This window comes from Acomys minous (genome assembly GCF_964271855.1).
Source record: "Acomys minous genome assembly, chromosome: 15".
Taxonomy (NCBI): domain Eukaryota; kingdom Metazoa; phylum Chordata; class Mammalia; order Rodentia; family Muridae; genus Acomys; species Acomys minous.
The window spans coordinates 21,711,749-21,736,487 of record NC_140497.1 but is presented as its reverse complement, the minus strand read 5'-3'; the positions used below and the strand labels follow the sequence as shown (position 1 = coordinate 21,736,487).

General features: G+C 39.1%; 1 long non-coding RNA gene across 4 annotated transcripts in view; it reads left to right on the top strand.

The window, feature by feature from the left end:
* Nucleotides 1–483: 483 nt before the first annotated feature.
* The window catches only part of LOC311585290, a 91,763-nt gene continuing 67,507 nt past the window's right edge, over nucleotides 484–24,739 (top strand). For all 4 annotated transcript variants that reach the window (XR_014775175.1, XR_014775176.1, XR_014775177.1 and 1 more), the window contains exon 1: nucleotides 484–664. This is a non-coding gene — a long non-coding RNA (uncharacterized lncRNA). The remainder of the gene's footprint in view (nucleotides 665–24,739) is intronic.

The following is a 24,739-nucleotide window of genomic DNA, read 5'->3' as shown; positions in this document are numbered from 1 at the left end:
CTACTAATGTCTTCTAGGACCAATGTATTAAAGCCAAGATCACCCAAGGCCACCAATAAACAGTGAAATCCACTCAACGCACCTGGTTAACATTTCTCTCTGATGCTATCGATGACTAATAGCTTGTCCAGTACAGAGCATGACTGTCCTGGCTGAGCAGCAGGGAAAGTGCAAGTGACCACTTCCAAGTTACTCTGAGGATGGTGGCTCTGAAGTACAAATTCTCACAGAACATCTTGTTAGGTTCATCCTCTAGTGACAAGCTAGCTGATGTACAAAGGACTTCAGTCAGTATCTTACAGGTATGAGTTATTTTCCTGAGATTTAGACAGGCATTGCCTACCTATCCAGTGTACTTCCACTCTCTGGGAGAAAGAAACTGCAGTCTCAGTCCTTCACAGTTAATTGGGAACCCTGCAAGGAGAAGGGTCAAGACCAAAGTACATATAAAAAAAAAAGTTTTTTTTTCAGAACACCTGCAGTAACAGGGTTCATGTCAGCAAGCATGGATTGTCAAAAGAAACCATGAACTCACAGAAGTATAGAGTCTGGCTTCTTTTTATCTTTTGTAATCTAGGGTTATAGGTGACTTCATGGTGGACAGCCATCCTGTATAGTGCCTTGGAAAGGAAAGCTGTGGGAATCCACTTCTGTCATTGAAGACGTAAGTTATTTCTCGGAATGGGCATTATATTAATTAGAGCCCATGGAGGGCATGCTGAAGAACTTAACAAAGGGAGCTCAAAGGACCCCTAAGTGCTCCACAGTTGCAAATACAGAGTCTGTTATCATAACTGACCTTGGAAAGATTGAACAGACAGAGCCTAAAGACCTGGAGTGATGGGGTGCCTTTTGCTGTAGTTACCTAACTCTTTGCTATAATAGCTGGACTGCAGGAAGACAGTAGGAGCATAAGCCCCTGGCCTGTCCCTTTTCCTATCCCCATCTCTTGCATGCAGGTAGAGTTATGAAACAGTGTTAGGCAAAGGTGTCCTGGTGGTGCTGTCTATATAAAGCCTCCTCCTTAGGAGAGAGAAATTGGGGCTGTAAGGGAAGCAAAAGAAAAATTCAGGGCACAATCACCTAAATGTGAAAGAAAGTCCCCCTTTGTAAAAGAGTATAAGCATGCAGGTTACTTCAGATGAACCCCTTTTGTTCTGCTAAGGGTCACTCTCTGGTGCTCCGTCTCTTCTGCAGCATGCACGTTCACGCCAGGAACTGTACTAATATAGGGCAGACAGCTATTCCTTGCTGGGGTAGGGTGAATAATAAAGAAGGGTATTGTCGCCAGAAATACACAGAACTTGAAATAAACCTGGGTACAAAAGTGTGGTTTCTGTAAAGAAGTGTGCTAGTTTGCAAGAAGGACAGACTGTCGCCAAAGGGAAATGAACAGAAGGGTAGAAGGTAGCAGCCTGGAAACCAGGGCTTCCTCCAGGTTCCTGTAGGGCAAAGCACTTGTGGCATGCCTGCGTAATATAGAAGGCTCTCTCAGCCCTGGCAGTGTGACAATGCGCAGTGATGAATGTGGGGATAGGAAGCAGGATTGTGACCTCAGTACCTGATACAGCAGCTGCTAGAGCCCTGGAAGATGTCCCATTTCCAATAGATGTACAGCCAGTGTCCTACTATACCCAGACGAAATATCACCATGAACTATGAGCTGACCCCAGTCTGGTTTCCTCACTCTGCGTGTGTCTGGCAAGCTTGAGAAGTAGCCTCTGGTCTCAGCTTTAAAGAGCCTACTACTCAGATATGAAGATATGACAAAGGGAAGACAGGAAAGTGAGTCGAATAGGTATTATGTCCTGGGAAATCTCTGGACCACAGAGATAGTCTAGTTTTCTGTGGGGAATTGTAGGAAATTCATAGCAACTGGCATCTGTACTGAGGAGAAGGATGAAACTCGATCTACAAAGTAAAGACAACATCAGCAGAGCTTCCTAAACAGAAATGCGTAGGGCATAAGGGCAAAGTGATGAGTTACTCATTTCACTGAAGAAGAGGGTATGTTTGGACTGAGAGAGGTAGTGGTAGAGTTGTTTAAGGAAAGCCACTGCCATCATGCGTACCAGAAACATTGCAGGCAAGCCACTGACAAAGTGGCCAGGAAGGAAACAGCTAGCTGGGAAGAGTTCAGACCTGAGAACAAGGATCTGGAATAACAAGATGACTTCAACCACTTTTCACAGAAGCCACTGACCCCGCCATCTGCCAATTACCCAATGTGGTTAACTATCTGGGGATAAAGTCTTAACAGAACAGCATAAGCTTCCCCCTCACATTCCAGCTCCGGGTTGTACAGAGCTGTGCACATTTTCTTGCTGGTGCCATCTTTATTCAGTCCTAGTCTTGCACAGGACTGATCCTTCACCAGGAGTGGCTTCTCCATTCCCATGGTACCACCCTTCACTCCTATGTCTGCTCCTAACATCAAACCTTCCCTCTCTCAGGGAGCCTCTGCTGCCTTCCCAAGACCAGGTTCCCGTAACTCATTCTCCTACCACAGGTTGTATCACTGTCTCAAATATACTGTTTATTTATCCAATGCCCACCCCAGTCCTATGTGCTCAACTACTTAAAAAAAAAAAACAACTAAAGCCAGTTGTCTAGTGAATGAATACGTAAAACAAATATAAACACGATTGTATCAATATTGAAATCAATCTGACCATTGAGTATTTACTGTTAGCCATGTTAGAAGATGGCTGGGGTAGGGAATGTAATGGTGACTATGCCCCCGTACACAAGGAATATGCAACCCAGCATCACAGAGTCAGTAATAAATCAATACCTGCATCTCCTAGCGAACCAGTCAGTTATATTAGATGATCAAGAGAGTGTAGTGACAAACATATTTACCTCAAACTCAGACTAAAGGTTAAAATTCATTCTCTACTTTTTATTGTGTATTTCTTAATCATTTTGGCGGAACTTCACATATAACCACTACATATCACTCCTATACTTCTCTCTCAGATACATCTCCTCCCATGAGTCCTCCATCACAAATTCATGTTCCTTAATTATTATCATTGTACATATATATATATATATATATATATATATATATATATATATATACACAGAGAGAGAGAGACAAAGACAGACAGACTAGTAAGTCCATTTAGCATTGCTTGTATTGTTGATGTTTCCCAGCTGAGCACATGGAAAATCGTGAGAAAACAAGTGAATCTATCATCAGACTCCCTCCATCCAACGCTGGAAGCTACCCAATAGCCACATGTTTTTAAAAAGAATATCCTTAATTATCTCAACATACATAAAAATATCATCTCGAAATTATTAAAGACTTAATCAAAGTATAAATAATAAAATTTATAGAAGAAAATAAAGACAAAATTCTATTGATATTAGGCTTTGGCAAGGCTTCTGAAATAGGACAAAAAATATATTATAAAGGAAATTACAAATAAGATTGATCAGAATTATTTTTTTCCTCTTTAAAAGACACTGTTAAACATGGATATCCCACAAAGTGAAAAAAGTGTTCACAATGGACATACTCAACAAAGCACTCATACTCAGAATTCATAACAAAACAAATAACCTAGCCTGGGATGATGGAGCATGCCTGCCTAGAATTCCATCATGTGGGAGGCAGAGAGAGGTCATCCTCAGTTCCATAGTGACTTTCAGACCAGCCTGGACTACTTGAGACCTTTTCTCAAGAAAACCACAAAGGAGGGAGGGAGACATCAAAATATCTGATCAGCTTGAACAGACACCTCATTAATGGAGGTAACTGACATGAAAGTATGTAAAGCAGATTACTCATCAGTAAGTGGGAATTGAAACCATAATGATAAAGCAGTGTGCACCCATTAGGATGATCATAATTAAAATGGTGGGAATTACAAAATGTTAATAATGATGTTAAGCAACCAGACGCTTGCTAGAATAGAATATAGCGTAATCGCCTACAAGAAGCTGTTGGTTTCTTAAAAAGTTAAATATATGATCCAGACATTCCATTCTAAGTATTTGCACAAAATAAATGGAAACATATGTCCATGCAGTGACTTGTACACAAATATTTACATTAGCTTTGTGCACAATAACAGAACCTGGAAACATTCCATAGCAGTTTTATGCACAATTAGCAAAAATTGGAAGTAGTCCACGTGCTCCAACAGGTAGTGGATAAATAGTGGAATATTATTAGACAATAAGAAGAAACTTCTATCATATAAAGAAAAAATGAACTACCACCAAGATACTTATGTTTAGTCCAAGAAGCCTGAAGTGAAGACTGTGGACCCATGTCTATAAAAATCCCAGACAATATGATAAAGTTCTGTATGACAGGAAAGCCATTCTGTGACTCGAACCAAAGGTACTGGGAGCAATAGACAGGCCAAGAAGAAACCCCTGGGGCTTTTAGATATAGTCTTTGTCTGCTGTAGCAATGATCTCGTAGACACATGAAGATCTGAGCATATTCCGTGAAAGCAGCCAATTACACTCAAGTAATACTTCACTGAAGTTGATTTTAAAACAAACCAACATAATCAACTGTTGTGAGTTCACAAACTAATCTCTGGACTTTGGATCCGAGCTTTCTCTCTAAATAACACAAGTTCCCTCCCCATGCTTATGTGGAGAGACCTATGCCAAGCCTATTTTCCCTTTTTCCTTTATGTATCCTATGCCGCCTAACATTCTAAGCTTCAAACAACATAGGGCAAAACAATCACTTTTAACTAATGGAGAAGATCCAGGTTTTGCTACAGCAGCAAACATCTGCATCTTGCTCTATGACTTTTATCTCAAAGCAGCCTGAGATGGCTGATCTTTGTTGTCTACTTGATTAGATTTGATAGCACGCAGAATAGTAAAGTGCGCTTCTGGTGTATGTGGGAGGACAAGTCTATAGAGGATTAAATGAGACCAGGAGACCCACCGTACATGTAAGCTAACACTACTTCATAGGCTGAGGCCCACATGGAAAGAAAGGGAGAGGCCAGCAGAGGACCAGCATCCCGAGATCTTCACTCTGCTCCACTCCACCTCAAACTCCTCCACCATGATGTACTCTCCATGCTCAAGTTAAGTAGCCATAGACTGAACCCTCTGAAACAGTGAGCAAAATAAGTCCACACACCTTTGTTTCTGTCGGTTATTTGGTCACAATGATGAACAAGTGACTGCCCCATATCCCTGTGTGTAGAAGAGCTTTACTATGAGGCAAACAATATATTTATGTATGATGACAAACTGTTCCGAAGGACAAATACTAAGAATCATCTAAATGTTTGTATGTTTGGTTGGCTGGTTGGTTGGTTGGTTGGTTTTTTGAAAGGGCATGTCACATAGCCCAGGTTGATCTTCAGAATGCAATGCAGATGAGGTTGACCTTGAACTCCCTATCACCCTGTCTCTACCTCCCACCTACTGGGATCATAGGTACATGCCACCTTGCTCACTTACTTCAATTTAGTGACTATTTTGGGTGAAGAAACCTGATGCTGTAATTTCTTGTGATCCTAACATCAGTCACAATCAGTTTGTCTGAGCTCCCAAAGCCCCTCCCAACATCCAGAAATTTTTCTATCAATGTAATTTTATAGAGATGGTGGTATTTTGACTAATGTATGACAATTATTGCTGTAAGACGAGTTCTGCTGCTCCTAAGTCTCATCCACATTGGCTGACTTTGAGAAAGGTCACCTCAGTGGAATTAGGGGTTTTGCCCTCCTCTGCCTCCCAAGAAAGGTTGGTACGTACTGTTTATAAACTAAAGCTCTGGGCAATGTAAGTTTTATTGAATATGATCCTGAGCATATCTAATTCCTATTAGTTGTCCTCTGCTTAAAAATCTAATGAGAAAGTCTCTAGAGAGCGTGGACAGGTTCCTAGAAGAATTACAAGTCAGAAGCTGCCTGCCTAGCTCTATGAAGCTAAAAGTGGTTTTATCATATACCATGTGCATGCATATAACTTTGTTCGAGAACACTGTGAGCTTTTCACATATATGAAGAATGTGTGATCCAGAGATGTACAGAAGACATCAGAGGAAAAACTCTGCATAGAAAAGATGTGAGCATAGATCAAATTCTTAAGAAGACATACATGAGTACACATGGAGCTTATATGATGGTGAGCACCCCTATAATCCCAGCACCCAGGAGGTACAGGCAGGAAGTTTAGGAGTTCAAGGCCAATACTGTGACATAATGAGTTTGAGGCCAGCTTGGGCTACATGAGACTCTGTCTAAGAAAAAGAAAACTAAAACAGAACATGAAAAATTGAATGCAAGACTTAAAACTTAGAGAAGTTTTGCCCATACGTCTCAGAAGATATTAGATGGCTGACTTTGACAGGGAAAATTAAGTTGGTTGTCTGTAAAGCCTGTATTATAATAGGAAGGCCAGCCCTACAGGTTCCATTTCACAAGTGGCAAAGATTTGCTCCCAATATATAAGGAACAAAGGCAATGATTCACAACCAGTTAAGAAACATAGTGGGAAGAGGTTAGATGAGTGAAGAAAGGGAAGAGCGAAAGGAACCTATGGAAGGACAGAGAAGTGTTTGAAACTGCACGTGGGATATGTGTTAGCAGTCAAGACATGTTGGACGACCATTAGTGTCCTTCTGCACAGGAATCCTGGTAATGTTTCTGATGGGGAGATTTCAGGGCTTCTATAAGGATGTCAAGCAAATCTGTCTCTACCAACTATCTGTGCTAACATTCCACTTGGAATCTTCATGTCTCTTTGTAAAAGGAACCCTAGGACGGCCACTGAAAGCATTTCCATGCTCTCTGAATAGTAGAGCAAATCGATGTCCATTTTTGAGTCAACCTGTTCCTGCCTTCATGAGGCATGACGGAAACAATCCTTTTAGCTCTGCTCATCAGTGTGACTTCTTAACTAACCAGCGGGGAGCCTAGCTTTTATATTCTCAAGGATCTGTGCTTAAGACCAGAGGAAATTTCCTCCCAAGAGAATTGCTAAGCAACCCATGGCCAGATCTCGATTCACATGTCACTAATGACAAGGACTGACAGGCCTGCCCCCACAGCTGCCTGCTTTGTGGTGGTTGGGAATATGAGAGACTTGGAGTGTTTGGTGGTACCCTGCCCAGTTCTGAGTTCACACAGAAACTGTCACAGACAAGACCTGGGGAACGACAGCAGTACCAGAGAGGCAAGCAGGCCCCTCAGCCAGAGAATCATCACTGAGAGCTCTCCTCTGAGCCAGGTTAGATTTTAAAATACATTTTTTTTTTCTGAGTAAAAGTCCGTTTAAAGTTACAGTCCTGGAGGGATGCTTCAACTTTTAAAAACATTGTTGTAATCTGAAGCTATCTCTTCGAGGTAACAAAGTTGAAATCTAAGATCTTAGCCTCAATTTTTTAAAAAAAGACCAACAGCATACTTTTTAATATCCCCAGTAATTACTTGTTCTATTGAAAAACACATTTTTTCCCCATGGGCTCTTTGCATGTCTGTTAACTGTGGGAAAAAATACAAACGTGTGTGTGTGTGTGTGTGTGTGTGTGTGTGTGTGTGTGTGTGTGTGTGTATGTGTGTATTTTAAAGCTACTGGCCCTCACTAGTAACTTAGAGAACAAGTAAGACCTTGTGGGTGTTCTGACATTCAGAAGTCAAGCTAAAGAATGGATACATCAGTATTTGTCTTAATTTCTTTCATTTCTGAGTTCTACTTCCCACCCTATGGGAAGTGTAGTTTTAGTTCGTTCCAATGTTGTTTAAAAACACATGTATATTTTTTCAGCCAATAATTTTTGAATATATAATGACATATAATTTTAAATACATAATCAAGTGACTTTTCTTCCATAAAGTAACAAATTAAACATTATGTCTAAGTTACTGGGGAATAGATTAAAAGCACACATCTAGAAAGATAATCTTCACATAGTATTTTTTTGAGTCTAATGTTCATCTTCAAATCCTTGCTTCCATATTTTTCCAAGAGCTGCCCGAAGTCCATCACTTTGATTTCCTCATACTCTATACTCTGAGTGCGGCTTTCTCCATCCCCAACCCTTTGCTTCCGATGGCTGCTGCAATCCCTCCCTGTACAAGATGGATCTCAAGAGCAAACCCACAGCTCAAGACGTCTGATCCATTCTGTGCTACAGTTTGAATTTGCTGGATTAGGATAGGAATGCTCAAAAGTCACGTGTCCCCTCAAGCTGCCCACCCCCCTCCCACCAGAGGACCAAAGACGGCTCTGCTCTCACTTCCCAGGGTTATCCTATCAGGCCCTGCTTAACTACTATGTATCCGGAGATTTGTTCTTGGCTGTTCTATCATTATCACCCAGAGGAGGAAGGGCACTTTGACCACTCTTCCTGAGAGTAATTAATGAGTGACCTACCACGTTTGGAATGCACAATGGCGTGAATGGCAAAGAATGCGCCTCCTCTTGACAGGGGTCAGCAGAAACTAGGCAACTCGTTCTTAAGAAAATATCTCCGATTGGCTATCGCACTAATAATCACGATCTCTGTTTTGGGTATAAAGACCAGGTTTGAAATTCAACCCGAAGCAGAAATTCTGTTTTAGTAGACAAGCAAAGCTACAGCTTAAGAGGTGGGGGTGGGAGCTCTATCAAGTATGTCTACATATCTTCCCTTACAGACATACTCTTTGGCAATTAATTTTCCTCCTGTTGCTGATGTCCACTGGATAATATGACCCTGAATGAATCCATAGCCTGAAAAAAAAATAACTCAGTAAGTTGTTTGGAGATTAAATAAACCCAAGATGTCAGACATAGAGCAGTGTATCCAGGATAACAAGTCTATTCACTAGTCTCTCTCCGCATGTGGCACTGTAGCCATGTTTGATATGCCATGTGAACTTTCCTATATGTTTTGAGGGAGTATGTTTAAATGCTTGTATCTTAGGAGTGCTGTGAAAGAATGACATGTAAAAATCATGTGAAGATCATGCTTCATTGGTCATGCAGCTAATTAAGGATTCAGCACACTGTTCTATTTTTCCTGATCACAGAAGCTGGGAGTTAAAGCAATGATGTGGCACACACCTGAGCAGTCATTGGTATGAAAGGAAAAGTATTATTTCTATTACCCTTCTGCTAACAGTGTACTTAAGTATGTAACAACATTGGGATGAAACCTGAAAGAGAAAAAGCCACCCCAGGAAACTATTCTACCAGCTATTTTTTTTTAAACATTTCCATGTGCATTCCATGTGCCTTACGCTTGATGTGTTTGTGTGCTCATGTATACATGTGCATGCGAAAGCTTGAGAGCAACCTCAAGTGTTACTGAAGCACACTGTTTCTAAAGCAGAGTCTCTCACTGGCCTAGGATTCACATGGTACGCGAGCCTGGCTGGCCAACAAGCTCCAGTGATCTGCCTGCTTCCACATTGCCAATGATGGAATTACAAGTGTGTACCACCTAGCACCTAGCTTGGCTATTTCCCATGAGTCCCAAGGACTGAACTCAGGTCTTTTTGCTTGCCTGGCCAACAAATTACCAACTGGGCTATATTTCCAGATTTTTCCCATTCATTTTATCTCTAAGCATTCTGGTCGGGGGGGAATGGTGGAATGGTGAAAGGGCTATGCTAAGGTTGACATGGATGTCTTCCTATTTTTGGTGAGAATTCAATGTGCAAAGTCCTTCCAAAGAACTTCCTCTTGCTGCCACCACGCCCTCCCCCGCAAAAAAAAAAAAAAAAAAAAAAAAAAAAAAAAAAAAAAAAAGAAAAAGAGAAATGTTCCTTATGGTTTTTTTTTACAGTGGTCCCTCAGGTAAGAATCAATCCTCATGTTTGGTGCTATTTATCAAGAAGAGCCTTCCCTTCTTAAATGTGACAGCTGTAACACACAGTTCCTGAGGGTTCTTCTAGAACTCGCCCAAAGCTGCCTCTTACAGCAACAGAAAAAAAAATATTTGAAATCTTTTTTGCATCCTCTCTCTCTCTGGCTAGTGTGTGGCCATGTAACATGGTGCTGCCTAATGCTTTCTAGGGGTATACTAGGAGAGCAATTCCAGGGAAGGACTTTTCTCTGCCTCATAAAGAAAGCTCATCCACAAGAATTATGTGTCTTTCTTTCATTTAAGAATGTTTATATGAATGCATAATCTAGCCATTTCAGAACCCCAAAATGACAAGCTGAAAAGCTGAGACCAACATCCTGAAGATGTCCCCACAGAACAATCAAGGGAAGCCATGAGTCTTTTATGACCTCTTCACTGCAGACCATCTGCTGAGTAAGGCCTATACTTCTTTTTTGTTTGAGGTGTTTTAACTGAGATCTCCCTACAGCATGAAGCATTTCAGAGTGTAACAGTTCCACTGAGATGCTAAAAACAAGCATCAGTAATAACTTACAAAGACTGTGGATGGAGGGTGCAATAAGAAAAATGATTAAAAACACATACCCCCACCACTTTACACTCTTTACTGAAATGATCATTCTTTCTACAAATAAACATCAACTTCCTAAGGTTTCTAGAGTTGTCATATAATACTTGGGACATATTCATATTAACATTTTATTCATGATTTATAAGATAAAATCTAAATTTCACTTGGCTATCCTGGGTTATTGTTTGCTAAGCCTGGCCATTTTAGTTTCTTCCCTGTGATAAGCTCTGAAGATTCAACCATTCCTTCAAGGACCTCATCTCCTTCAAAGATCCTCTAGATCTCACTCTACAGATGTGGTGGGAACCCTCTGCCTCTGAGACATTGATGTGACTATCTCACATGCTAGGAAACTGGAGCCTGAATAGGTCATGAGTTTCCCAAAGACAAAGCTGGGTTATTTCCAACATGCAGGTGCTGTTGTTAATTAAATTAACCAGTATGGCCTAATAATTGCCCCACATTGGGTGCCACTTGTTGTTCTTAAATTATCAATATTGCCTGATAATTGTTATCATTAGGCCTATAATTATTATTACAACAATATTTTCTAACCCGCTAGCAATCAGTCAAGACACAGACACCTGTTATATTTTAAAATAGCCTTAGTTAACCTGGGCCAGGGCAGATATTAATACACTAAACTACTGCCCGTAATGTGGCAGGTATGGGATCCCTGCCCCAACTCCATGCCATCTGGCTCTAATAATTTCTATCAAGCTACCTCCCATCCATATGCAGGCTGTTCCCAGTCCATGTCCCTCCAGATCCTGCCTCCAGCTCCTGGGGCCTCTTTGAGGAGTAAATGGGATCTCAATGTTTTTGGCTTTGAAAAAGGAGGGAGACAAAGGAGGAGAAGTGCTTCTAATTTGTGAGAAAGAGAAGCAAATCCATAGACATAGTTTTTTTTTAAACTATAGAAATATTCTTACATAGAGGCTATATAGTTTATAAATGTAACATAGGATATATAGTTTATTACATATAGATTGTTTGGTATATAGCTTAGAGTTACATCATGGGTTGTTGTAAATTAGTATCTTGAGGAAGGCTCCTCTCTTGTTCTTATGAGATATCCTTTGTTAACATTCTGATGGTGGCTAACAAATTCTCAGCCTGTGATAACTTTACTTGAAATTTAAAAGCAGTGATGGTGACAACTTGCCACTGAAGGAGTTAAAGTGGACCCCAGAGAATTTCTATCTAGCTTTCTCTAGAAGCTGTTTCATATTTCCAATTGAAGAACATCGGTGGAGAAGGCATAGGTTATCATCTGTAAAGTTTTCCTTTTTACCTGTCTAAATGTTGGTCGAAATCACAGTCCTTCTAGCACTGAAGAAGATGGAGACCAACTAAGTCAATTTTCTATACATGGTTTTAGTGTAATACGGATTTCCTTTCTGTCTTTTCTCATGTGTACTTTAAGCCAACTGTTACAAATTAAACAAATTTCACTGTAATAAAAATAACTCATATATTTCTAGATCATTAGAAGATTTAAAGAAAATTGCATGAGATTCCAGATTCAATATCAATAGTATAAATTGATTTTTGGAATTGCTTTGAACAGAAAGTGACTCAAAACCCCAGCTCTTAGATCTGGGCATGCTCTAGTGTGTGTCACCAGGCAGGCATGGTGTGCCAGGTATATCTAAAGGCCCCCAAGCTGAGAGAGTGTAAGTGGTCACATTATCACCCAGTGTTCCTTTTATGAGAGGACACATACATTATGGAATCACAGGTGACAGCTCTGTACCTCATTCTGCCCTCGGTGCGATCAGGAAGAGTGTGAACAATGAAAGAAACTCCTGGATTTATTAATTTTTAAAAGCATTTTAGCCCTGTAGTGTTCACTTTTCTAATTCTTCAGATTTCTAAAGTAGTTCTTTGTTCCCTCCAAGCTACCTGCATTTGGGCTGTTTACAGAATCCAAACCTTTTCTCAGAGATACGATTTGTCACTTCTTAGAAAAGACGGTATTTGATAGCACTCTGCTAAGCTGGCTGGTTTTTGTTTTAATGAATTCCATTATATACCACTGTCCTTATCAGCACAGGAGAGACTCTTTTCTCATGGCAAGAATTTCTGTGTTTGAAATGTTAGAACTGCAAAGTGCACCCTTGATTCTTGAAGCTATCAGCTGCTAGAGCCTGCCTTACCTGCCCAGGCATGTTGTCCGAATTGAGGTCACAGTTGGGCAAATAACATTCCACACATTTTTCTCCTACTGAATTAGAAGGGGCAGCTTGAGTTTCTCCGGCTCCCATTGGCTAAGATTTCTGACTCAAACACCAAGAGAGCCAGAATGGAGTGACTGGATACTCATGTGACCTGTGTGAGGTGGGAAGTCGCCTCTCCTACCAGTCTCCTACCCTACCCTTGCCCTTTTGCCAGCATGACTCAACACTTGAAAACTAGGCAACCTGCAGGTGAATGTTCTACTTGACCTTTGACCTCAGCAGAGTGCCATGACTTCAGATGCTGTCCACTTATTAATTAACAGAGAGGAGCGAATTCCACAGACTGTGAAGTAATTGTTTGAAACTACAATTCTAACACGGGAAGGCTTTCCAAATTCTCTTATGTATCCTGACTTGTTTGACGGTTTTGTTTTGTGTTGTGTTGTGTTGTGTTGGTTTGTTTTACATTAGATAATGAGATTAGGATATGTTATGTCTTGGGGATATTTTTTTTCTTGTTCTTTCCCCAGACTTGCTGGTCATTTGAAAGTACTTGTTTTTTTTCTTTTGCCAGACACATATTTATAAAAATCATTAAATAATGAAACGTCTATTTCCCACTTGTGAAGAGATTCCTTTGAAAGCTCTTGTGCCATAAATCATTTCAAGTCTGTGATAATCAGAATATACACAGAAATACTATACACGACCTGCTCACTTGGGTATGTTCTTTCTCAAGAAACTAAATAAAGGGAAATGTTGTTCTCTGAGACACAGATGTTCTTCGACTTACATGGGAGATACTACATGGAAGATTTTCCTATTAAGGTTATCATGAGTTCAGAGATGCACTTAACCTGCAGTGCATATTTTAATAAAACAAGACAGCCCATGGTGAAATATTGATGCCTCACCCTCATGATGGCATGCTTGACTGTAGCTCACTGTACTACCTGACAGAAGGGTACCAAAGAATATGTTACAAACCTAGGAAAAGGCCAAAATCCAAACTATAATTTCCCTGAATGACTTATCACTCTAGCATAAGCACAAAGCACTAAACCTTGGGTTGAACCATATGTTCAGCTACAGGAATGAGCAAAACTGAAGGAAATGGGTAGAAAGATGTAAGGATAAATCACATTGTTAGGAGGAGAGTAGAACTGAAAAGAAAACAGCCTGTGACAGTGGGTGAGCACTACTCTCATGAAGCCATCAGATGGTCTGGGGTCCAGGATGACTTACTCTTTATCATAAGAATTAATAACACATAGCTTATGCTTACTTCCTAAGTTCTATGCAAGTGTTACCACCACCAATGGTGGTCCCCAAAAGGTAGCCAAAGAAGAAAACCATCATTTGAACCTGAAATGGTGTCAGCATAGCCATCCTACCCAGCTTCCTCTCAAAGGCATGCTTACTACTGTTGTTGACACGTGCATCTAAGTTCTTGTGGAATCACTTAGGAAGAGGTTGTGTGATTCAGTTGAGTAAAAAGGCTGTTTCGTTCTTATGGAAGGCATGATTGACATTTTTTTGTAAGACTATAACCTGTACTTTTGCTGTAGTATCCTCACTGTCGTTACAGGAGGGGCCGATTTCAAGTGAGAGCACAACAGCACTGACCTGAGGCAGCTTCTTTTGTTGCTACCTTTAACACATACCCAAACAAGTGGGACCAGCAACTCTCTCAGATGTCCATCCACTAACATCTTTCTTTAATTAATTAGAATTTAACTGGTGACTAAATATCCAGTTAAAACAATTCTGATAGGCTCATAATGCCATCTAGTGGACAATCTTTAAAATATCAAAAACCACCACCACCACCACCACCCCACACACTGACCATTTTAATTTTCTAACCATCAAAATAGTCTTTAATCTTAAGGAAGTAGCCAGAGCTACTAACCTAGAACAACGAGGTAGGATCATCGAACTCTGACAACTCTATGTGGCACTTCTAACAATGGCACCATCATAAGGGGAAGAAGCATACAGTGTAAGTACTGGTTCCTCATCTGTTCAGTGGATGTCACCAGTGCTATTGGAATTAAGGATCTCTGAACAAAGAAAGAATCCAATGTACGACACTCATGATCTTTGGTTCTACAAGTACCAGTGTTCTATATAGACATCTTTTACCACTTTATGTAATTTCTAACAGCTACTTTGTGACAATAGAGAGATGCACTCATGATATATGTAAGAGAATTAAGGTTAATGAGAACACAGTGGCACAGACATTCAAATACCTGCAGAATACCGAAACCCAACCGTAGTTTCTCATAGCTAAAGATCCTGGACTCATTCCATAGACTTGTAGTGATATTTGCAAAGAAGGGAAAGCTTCTCTCAAGGGCACAGATGACTGAGCATATGCTTACGTGTTAATGTGACTCACCAAGTTAGCAAACATGGAAGTAAAACATGTATGGGTATCCCAACAGATGCTAAGAAACATGTCCTAAAATTCAACACTCATTCTTTGGAATAATAGAAGCATAGTAGACAGAAAAATGATGATGCCATAACATGATAAGGATATAGAAAAAAATACTGCCACTGTTATAAAGCCATGTGATGTCTTCAAATTATTTCCAGTAAGAGGGATGGCATTTCTGACATTATCACTATTAATGTGGCCATGTACATGTATACTGAAGTAATACAATAAGAAACGATATAGATTTACTGGTCTGGGGAGATAGCTAAGTGGTTAAGAGTGCTTACTACTCCTGCATAAGACTTGGGGCCATAGCCTACACTCCAAGTGGTTGTCCAGCACCAGGGGACAACCTTTCCTGATCCCCACCAGCACTTACGGAGGTGTGTGCCCACTCACACATACACACACGTATACAAACATAAAAATAATAAAATAGATCTTTAAAGAACATATAGACTTAGTAGACATAAATAATGATATTGAACAAACATAACCAGAATAACGTAAATATAAAGCTTATATGATAGATGAAAATTATATATATATATATATATATATATATATATATATATATATATATATATACATAGAGAGGTGTGTGTGCGTGTACTGCTCTATAAAACAGGAAAAAAACAACTGGAAAAGAAAACAAGTAAAATTAATTAAAACAAGCTAAAATACTTAAGAACAAAACAAATCAGAAATATATGGGTCTTATGAATAAGAATTGAATTTTATTGAATGACTAATTGAATGATTTTATGAACCAAACTACCAAGATCAGGGCTCACACTGCCTGGTTTCAGTATAGTCAAAAAAGAAAGAAACTGCATTGAAGAAAGCAGAAAAGAAAGAGTTGCCTGTGTCATCCTTTCCCCAACTACAAGGACCCTGGTGTGAAGAGAGATGTCTCCTTCCTTAGGGATGAAATATGAGTTACAACTAGCCCTTAAACTTGAATCCCAGGACCTGTCTGCTGCAGTGAGTGAAAAGCAGAGCCCATGATTCCTGCCTCTTGGCCAGTGACTATGGACCAAGGCTCTGGAATCTGATTTGGCAAATATCCCAGGGACTGCTTCCAGGACCCCTTCCTTAAATTCAGACAGTAGAGGGAGCAAAATTCCTTCCAGTGGGGAACAGGAAGGATAGTTGGCACATGAGCTTTGCCTTAAAACTCAGAGCCAGCCCTGATGACATGAGAGCCAATACCAGTCATGAACTAGAGGCCAGAGCTTACAGACACAATTTCCACATCTCATATAAAGACTTACATATCAGTGGAGTTGACTCATGGCTTGGCCTACATCATTGCCAATATTAGAGTGGGCCTGAGGAATACCCTACTCATGTATCGCACAGAACCCACCAGCTGTAAGAGTTGGGTGCCACCCAGATCAGCATCAGCTTGGTTAACCAAGGAAGTGTCTCTACACCCAACCTCAGGCTGTATAATCATCCATCCTCAAGATTGTACCCACATGTGGCTCTGAGTAGACAGCAGTGTGCTAAGAAGCGAGACTCCTGCTTTGGCTCCCATCACTGTCAGCTAAAACTGAAGTCCCAGCTATACTATATGGCTTAAAACATCACCCAGAGCACTGGAATGGCAAAGGTGATTAATGGATCAGAAAACCGGCAGGTGTTCGTGACTCCTAGAAAACAAGCATAAGGGATGCTAGATAAGATATGAAAGAATAAATACTTAATCCCTGAACACTCAGGTGGTATCATGAAACAAGCATCAAGAGTTTTCATTAAAAGTGTTATCTAATAGTAAAAATAAGGTAGGCCTAGACACTGATCATGTAGCAATGAACTTGAGTGAAACAGCTTAACCTAAGAAAACAAGTGTCAAGGAAAAAAAAAACACACACACACACACAGAATGACTCAATAGTCTCACAAAAACTTAAGACTTAAAAATGAAAAACAAAAGTCTTTGAGCTGAAAAACATACTAAGTGAAATTTGAATGCAATAGATAGGGTGTCAATAGCAGAATAGCTAAATAAGAGAATAACAAGTGCCACAAGAAAGTTTTTAAATATTTCTTCCTAAAAAGAGTTATCAGTTTGTATCTTAAATCTAGGGGAAGATACTACCATATAGCCACAAAAAGATCAAAAGTCACCTCCCAGATTTAACCAGCATACCCCAAATTATACATAATGTGTGTGTGTGTGTGTGTGTGTGTGTGTGTGTGTGTGTGTATACACATAGATATTCAAGTCTAGATGTAGGAGATAAGAGGATACTCTCAGGGATCTAAGGGAAAAAGCACCAAGGATAACAAGCTAGCCAGCTCGGTGTGTAAAGGTGGTTGCCACCAAACATGATGACGTGAGTTCAATCTCAGGTCCCACATGGTGAAAGGAGGGATCTGACTTCTGAAAGTTGTTCTCTGACCTCTGAATTCATGCACAAAAATAACTGAATACACTTTTAAAAAGAGAAACAAAAACAAAGAATGAGCAAGCAACAAATACCACATGAGAGTGATTTTAATTTGCTCATAGTAGAGTAATTTGGAGGAACATCACACATCAAGAGAAAATAGCATGGAATTTTCACAGTACTAGAGTTAATGTTGGAGAGGCAAAGACATTCCCAGACAAAAGCTGAGGGAATATATCTCTACTAGACTGAATCCAACAGAAATTCTAAAGCTAATTCTTTAAACAAAGAGATAGAGAAGGGCAAATTCAAAATGCCCTATTATAAATGTGAAACATAAGCCATTCATATCTTCGGTATGGAGAACAAGAGTAAAAAATAATAATATCTACACTAAAAATAATCTTATATAAAATATATTTTAAATGTGGGGTTGGGAATGAAATCAGTGGTAGAGGACTAGCCTGCCATGTGTAAGGCCCTGGGGTCGGTTTCTGCCAACATGAGAAGAAAACATTAAAATGTGGGAAGCTCTTTTCTAGTTAGACAAGATCATCCTAAATTAAATGGGAGCCTAGTATAGCTACCCTCTTACAGGCTTTGCCCAGCAACAGATCAAAACAGATGCACAGAGAACATTGTGGAAGAGTAGAAGGAAGGATGGAAGGATGCTGAAGGAACAGTAGCTCTACAGGAAGACCAACAGAGCCAACTAACCTGGGTCCAGGGGGGCTCGCAGAGACTGGAAGACCAACCAAGGACCATGTATGGACTGGATCTTGGTCCCCTACACATATGTACTAGATGGGCAACTTGGTCTTCATGTGGGTCACCTAGTAAGGGGAACAGGAAGGGGGCTGTCTCTGACAAGAACTTTCTTGCATGCTTTTTGATCACTTCTTTCTCATACAGCTCCTGTGCTAGGCCACTGTGGTAGAGGATGTGTTCAGTCCTGATGCAACTTGATGTTCTGGGATGGTAGATGGGGGGGCTCCCCTGTTCTGGGGGGATGGAAGGGGGGACACAAGGAAGATGGAGGGAGAGTGGGACCAGAAGAAGAGGAGGGAAAGGGCTATGATTCAGATATAAAGTGAATAAATTAATTAATTAAAAATAAAATGTGGGAAGAGATAAAACACAAATATAAAATGCTTTTATTAGTACTTTTTTCCTCCATTGTCTTTGTTCCAATCAGTACAATATTATGCTATTCAAATTTAAGTATAGCTTTCTAGAAGCCAAAGATCTCGAAACAGGCCAGTAATTCATTGCAATGAACATTTTCATGTAATGCATACTGTGGGACACACCTGTGACACACTACAGCTTTCATGGTAAGGTTTTTTTATTCTATCTTATTTCATCTTATTTGCAGGGCAGAAGTTACAAGGACAGAGGGCAGATATGAAGGGTCAGAGAGATTAGTGGAATTGGGGTGCATGATATGAAATTCACAAAGAATCAATAAAAAAAAGTTTTTAACAGGGAAAAAAGGAATACCTTTCTATGATCAAAAACATTCATATAAGTCTCATAATAAGTATAAGAAAAATCCATAGTAGATTAAGCAAAAATAATAAACAATGAACCACTAATACCATGAGTGAGAAAAGTTAGTATAATGAAAATTACAGAATAAATTTAAAAGTACTGTGTGACCTTACCTATTGATAATCACTTTAGATGTAAATAGATTAAATTCTTATATTAATATATACAAAGAGATGAATGGATAAAATTGTAAGGCCCAACTATATGTTGTATGCAAGAAATTCACTTCACTTCTAAGGAAGTGTACAGGCTGAGATGAGATTAATGCATGAGATATGGTACTCCACACAGGGGAGCCCAATAAGAGCAGAAGTAATCATACTTCTGTAAAATGGACTTTAAATCAAAAGTACTAAAAGAAGGTCATAACATAATGATAAAAGGATCAGTTCAGCAAAAGGAAACAATTACTGTATAAGCACCCAGTGCTAGGGAACCCAAATACTAAAAACAAAAACATGAATATACTTAAAGAGAGCTAGGCTCTATACAAGCATAGTGGAGGCATTAAAAGCCCATCATTCAGCCGTGGACAGACTATCTATACAAAAAGTCAAAGTTAAATACAGCCTAGATCAAGTGGATCTAACAAGTAGATACAGCACATTTCACTCAAAAGCTGCTAACTATGTACTCCTCTCAAAAAACACATGCTCTAGTATAGATTATATGCTAGGCCACAAAAGATTACTTAATTAAAAAAAACATGAAATCATACTCAGTACCTTTTTTTTTTCAACATAATGCAATAAAACTAGAAATCAACATTAAGAAAAATAGCCCACAAAATAACAGGATCTAACAATCAATGGCACTGGTCTTTGTGAGCAGGGGGAAGTATCTGTAACCAAGAAGGCAATCTCATTTATAATAGCTACAAAATATGTAGGAATAAATTTGGCCAAAGTCAGCAAGGATCTCTACAATGTAAATTACAGAACTTGACATGGATAGAATGAATTGAACAGAGCACAAGCAAGAATCATTAGTTCTAAAATCCCCATGCTCTACAAAGCAATGTGGAGATTTGATGCAATCATTCTCAAAATCCTTACGACATTCGTGGAACTAGAAAAGAAATCCTAAAAACAGTACAAAACTATTTAAGAAACAAAAATCAAGCAAATATCTAAAGATAGTCCAGGCTTCAGAATGAGAACTAACAGGCAGTGTGTGTCCTAGATCCCAGCACTGAGAGATTGATTTAGGGGCATCTGAGGCTCTGGCCAGCCTGAGCTACATAAGAAAGAGTCAATCTCTGCCCCTTGGTGGAGAGGCCCTGTGGGAACACAGAGGAAGGGGATGCAGACTCCAAATGAGAGCTGATAGGCTGTGGTCAGATAGTGGGGGAGGAGGACACCACTTGTCAGAGGTCTAGGGAAGGGGAATAGGGCAGGAGAGAGAGGGAGGGTGGAAACAGGAAGATAAGAGCAAGGGAATTACAATCAGGATATAGTATGAATAAATTAATAATAAAAATTGAAAAAAATATTTAAAATTTTTTCCTTCAATTCTGTGAGTTTTAGTTTGATTTTCCAAGCCATGAACTTTCTGCTCTGTCTTTCAAACTGACTATTGTCAAAATGGCTGCATTCTTAGTCCTCAATAGTTCCTCCCTAACAAATATGTCTGTCAGATATATTGGGCCAGAAGGCTGAAGAAGATGCTCCAATGTTATAAAGAGTTTTGGATGACTATTCAGGTATAAAACTGTGTCTGTCATCTTTTCATTTGGAAAGCTACTAACCTGCACTCCCGGCATACTCAGACAATCAAGTTTACTCCTTCTCAAGTCTCTGAGGGAGTTGAAGACCAAGTAGCTTAGTTTTACAATGAAGCTTAATTGTTTAGGAGTTAAATGTTTTTAGGTCTAGATAGGTGATCTAAGTTGATAATGACAATATGTGATGGAGATTGATTTACATTCAGAAATTTAGATGTACCAAGATAGGAAAGATGTCTTCTCCAAGGCTGTCAAATACAAATAGCCAGAGCTCTAAGAATGTAACATTCATGTAATTCCTGATTGTATCATGGTTCTTCTTGCCATAGGTAATCTATTGTATATATGTGTAATAATATAAATGTATATGTACAAAAATAAAATAATTTCTAAAAAATGGCTGCACTCTTTCTAGGCTATGAGGTTCCTGACTGCAACCCAGGACACCAGAATAAATATTTTACCCACTTGTGTCCTGAGGAAGCCATCTTTGTATACCACTCTGAGTACTATTTTGATCATTACTCTAGGCCACCTTAACCTGTCTACCTGTTGAAGAAACCAAGAGCTGAGTGCCCTAGTGTTGAGTATTAATCTTCATCTACCTTCCCAAACATAGGAGCAATTTTAAGTCCATTATAGAGTAATAGAAGTACATATACTACATGGATGAGAATATTTTCCAGTATTTTTATATGTCAAGGAATATGTCAATTAATAGATCTGCAAAAACAACCAACCAAATGTAACAGAAGCAGAGCTGCCTTATGACCTCTATCTTATATTAAGGAGAAACTGCAATACAGAACTTAAGAGTTCAGACTCTTTGTTTGTTTGTTTGTCTGTCTGTTTGTTTTTGCCAAAGAACAGGATTTTATTCTTTTTCTGTAAGGGCAACCTGTCTAAACTCTCTTTGTATTGTCAGGTAAACACAGTGACAAAACTCAGATATCTTCATTTATCAACATTGGAATACACTACCATTGCAAAGTGTTAGTGCATTGTTTCCCCCAGGAGTTACTTTTTTCATAAGCACTGATAAAATTATGACCAACTAATACTATGCAGCATGAAAGGTTTAATGACAAGCTTCTTGGCTGATATGACAGTGATGTCCAGTTAATGGAATGTCCTCTCTAAGGTGTGAGACAGTTTATGGCTATTTACTCACTGTAATCAGAGTTTTAATCAGTACTGTCATGAAACATAAATGTCAGTGGGATTCACTATATATATTTATTCATGTATAAAGTCTATAAAGACCCAAAGGGTATTGATGTAACATCAATAACATAAACTGACAGAGGACAGAGAAACACTTAGGGCACAGAGTATGTGTGTATAAAGGTGTCAGCCTCATGGACACATAATATTTCTAGGTACAAGTCATTTTTCAAACAGTATTATTTTCATTAGCATTGACCTATATGGTTTGACACCATTGGAGTTCAGACTCTTTAGGAGTACCTGAAGGTGACCCAAGGTAGGGCACACTGGTCAAGAATCCCACACCACCCAGTGGTAAAAGCAAGGAACAGCCCAAGAATTATGATGATGCCAGCTCAGGTGCACAGGTTCAGGGACCCAAACCAAATGCAGCAGAGGAGGGGCCAACCCCGGTGTGAGTCAGTAGGTTGCCACAGATCCCAAAGGTGAAGTAGAGGGCTAGGTCAGGCCACAAGGTAGCACAGTATTCTGCCAGTACAAAAAACTAGTGAGAAAACCACCACAAACAGCATCCCTAGGAATGGAAGGAACCACAGTGGTACACTGACAGAAATCATTAGAACCAACAAAACAACTCCAGGTATTGCAAGGCACACTGCAGAAACAAAAGTAACATAAAAACCGGGACATGTCTCTCCAACTACTAAGAGCTTCAACATGAGTAACTCCGGTAAAGTTCCAAAGAGGGGAGTCCAAAGAATGACCATAAATATATCTAAAGAACTCAGAGATTAAAAAAAAAAAAAAAAGAATATTTTCCAACAGAAAACAATTAGCTGAATAGAAAAGGAAAGTCAATCCAGGATATGAAAATGAAATTTAATAAAGAGACAAAAGTACTGAAGGAAAGCCAAACTGAAAGGATGGAAATAAAAATTTCAGCGAGCCAAATATGAAGCTCAGTGGAGAAGTTTCCTGAAAGAGTGGATCATGGGACAATATCAGGGGCAGAAGACGAGGTAGAAAAAAATAGATCAATCAGACAGAGAAGTGCTAAATTAAGATGTATGACTAGAATCTGGAGGAGTTCTGTAATTAAACCCACAATGATAAACTATTATAGACCTTAAGCTTAAATACAAACACACACAAACACACACACACACACACACACACACACACACACACACACACACACACCTGACAATGTAAAATATGCAGTGGAGTGCAGAGAACCTGGAGCTACCATACAGTGATGAAAGCTCAAAATGGCACAGAACTTTAAAAAGAAGAAGAAGAAGAAGAAGAAGCAGAAGAAGAAGAAGAAGAAGAAGAAGAAGAAGAAGAAGAAGAAGAAGAAGAAGAAGAAGAAGAAGAAGAAGAAGAAGAAGAAGAAGGAGAAGAAAGAAAAAGGACCTTCTCATGTAATCCAAAGTCAGCTTCTACACAGCATCTACAGCTTTTTCAAAAAGAAATAAAAGTGTATATTAAAAACTATATCTCAAAATTGGGAGCAGCCCAAATGCTCATTCATATACACTCTCTTTATATTTCAACTCAGCAATCAAAAGGAAAAAAAATACAAAACCAAATCCAATGATACATGTGCCAGCTTAAATGCCTCTCAGCAGTGCCATGGGTGACTAATGCAGACTCATAAAGCCAGGTCCCGTATGAGTCCATTAGAGAACACTTCTGGAGTAGACAAAATTAGAGATGGAATTTGGGGGTCACAATAGTCAGAATGGTAATAGGAGGAAAGGGACTGACTATAAAGTGGAGTAAAAGTAAACATTTTAGTTTAGTTTTTTTTGTTTTGTTTTTTGTTTGTTTGTTTGTTTGTTTGTTTTTTGAGAAACGATTTCACTTTGACATGGAACTCACTACATAACCCAGGCTTATCCCAAACTCACGGCAATACTCCTGCCTCAACTTCCTAAGTACTAGATATGAACCACAAACTCTACTCAGGAGAACTTTTTGAGCCAAGGGAATGGTACTCAGGTTGATCATGGTGCTTATGTGTAGTGCTTAACAACATTGATTTTGCTGTACACGAATTACATCTCAATAAACATGACTTCTCAAAGAAAATCTATTTACTTAAATCTCTATCTTCATTCCAATATTGTTTTTAAATTATAAAATTCCCACCCTTAAGTATATATTATTTATTCTCTTTTAGACCCATGTGATCTGAGTTTTCTTGGAATTTTCTTTCTGATGTTTAATGCAGAACCATAGAATTTTGTAGGCATCATTTTTAGCATTCATATCTGCTGAAAATGCATTTAAACTGATTAACTCAGGCAAGTGGATGATAAGAAAAATGGTGAAGCAGACATATTAGTTCATAATGTGATTTAAGAGATCATGTAAACTGCTCATATAGGGCTAGGGAAACAAATCCGATGCTTGTATATTCCTATAGTGTCAACACACACACACACACACACACACACACACACACACACACACACCATTGATTATAAAGTAAGAGCTGCTGAGAAAATATGCTGAGAACTTTCTCTCAAGAGCCAATAGGCATTACCCCAACACATTTCAGCCTCTACCGCCTTTTTTTAAAAGCTTGTATTCAACAAAGTGTGCATTTCTTTGTGCAAGAGTTTTGTTCTTAATGAATAATTATTATTCTTATATATATGCATTTTCATTAATTTTTGTTCTATTAGATATATTACAAAATTGATTTTTTCATTAAAACCAATATGTAATTTTAAATACCAAAAGGCAAGAGAAAAGTATGAAATAATAAAATTAGTATGAGATCCTGTCTTAGTTTATTTTCTATTATTGTGATAAAGACCATAGTTAAAAACAACCTTGGGATTAAAAAGTTTAATTCTATATTACAGTTT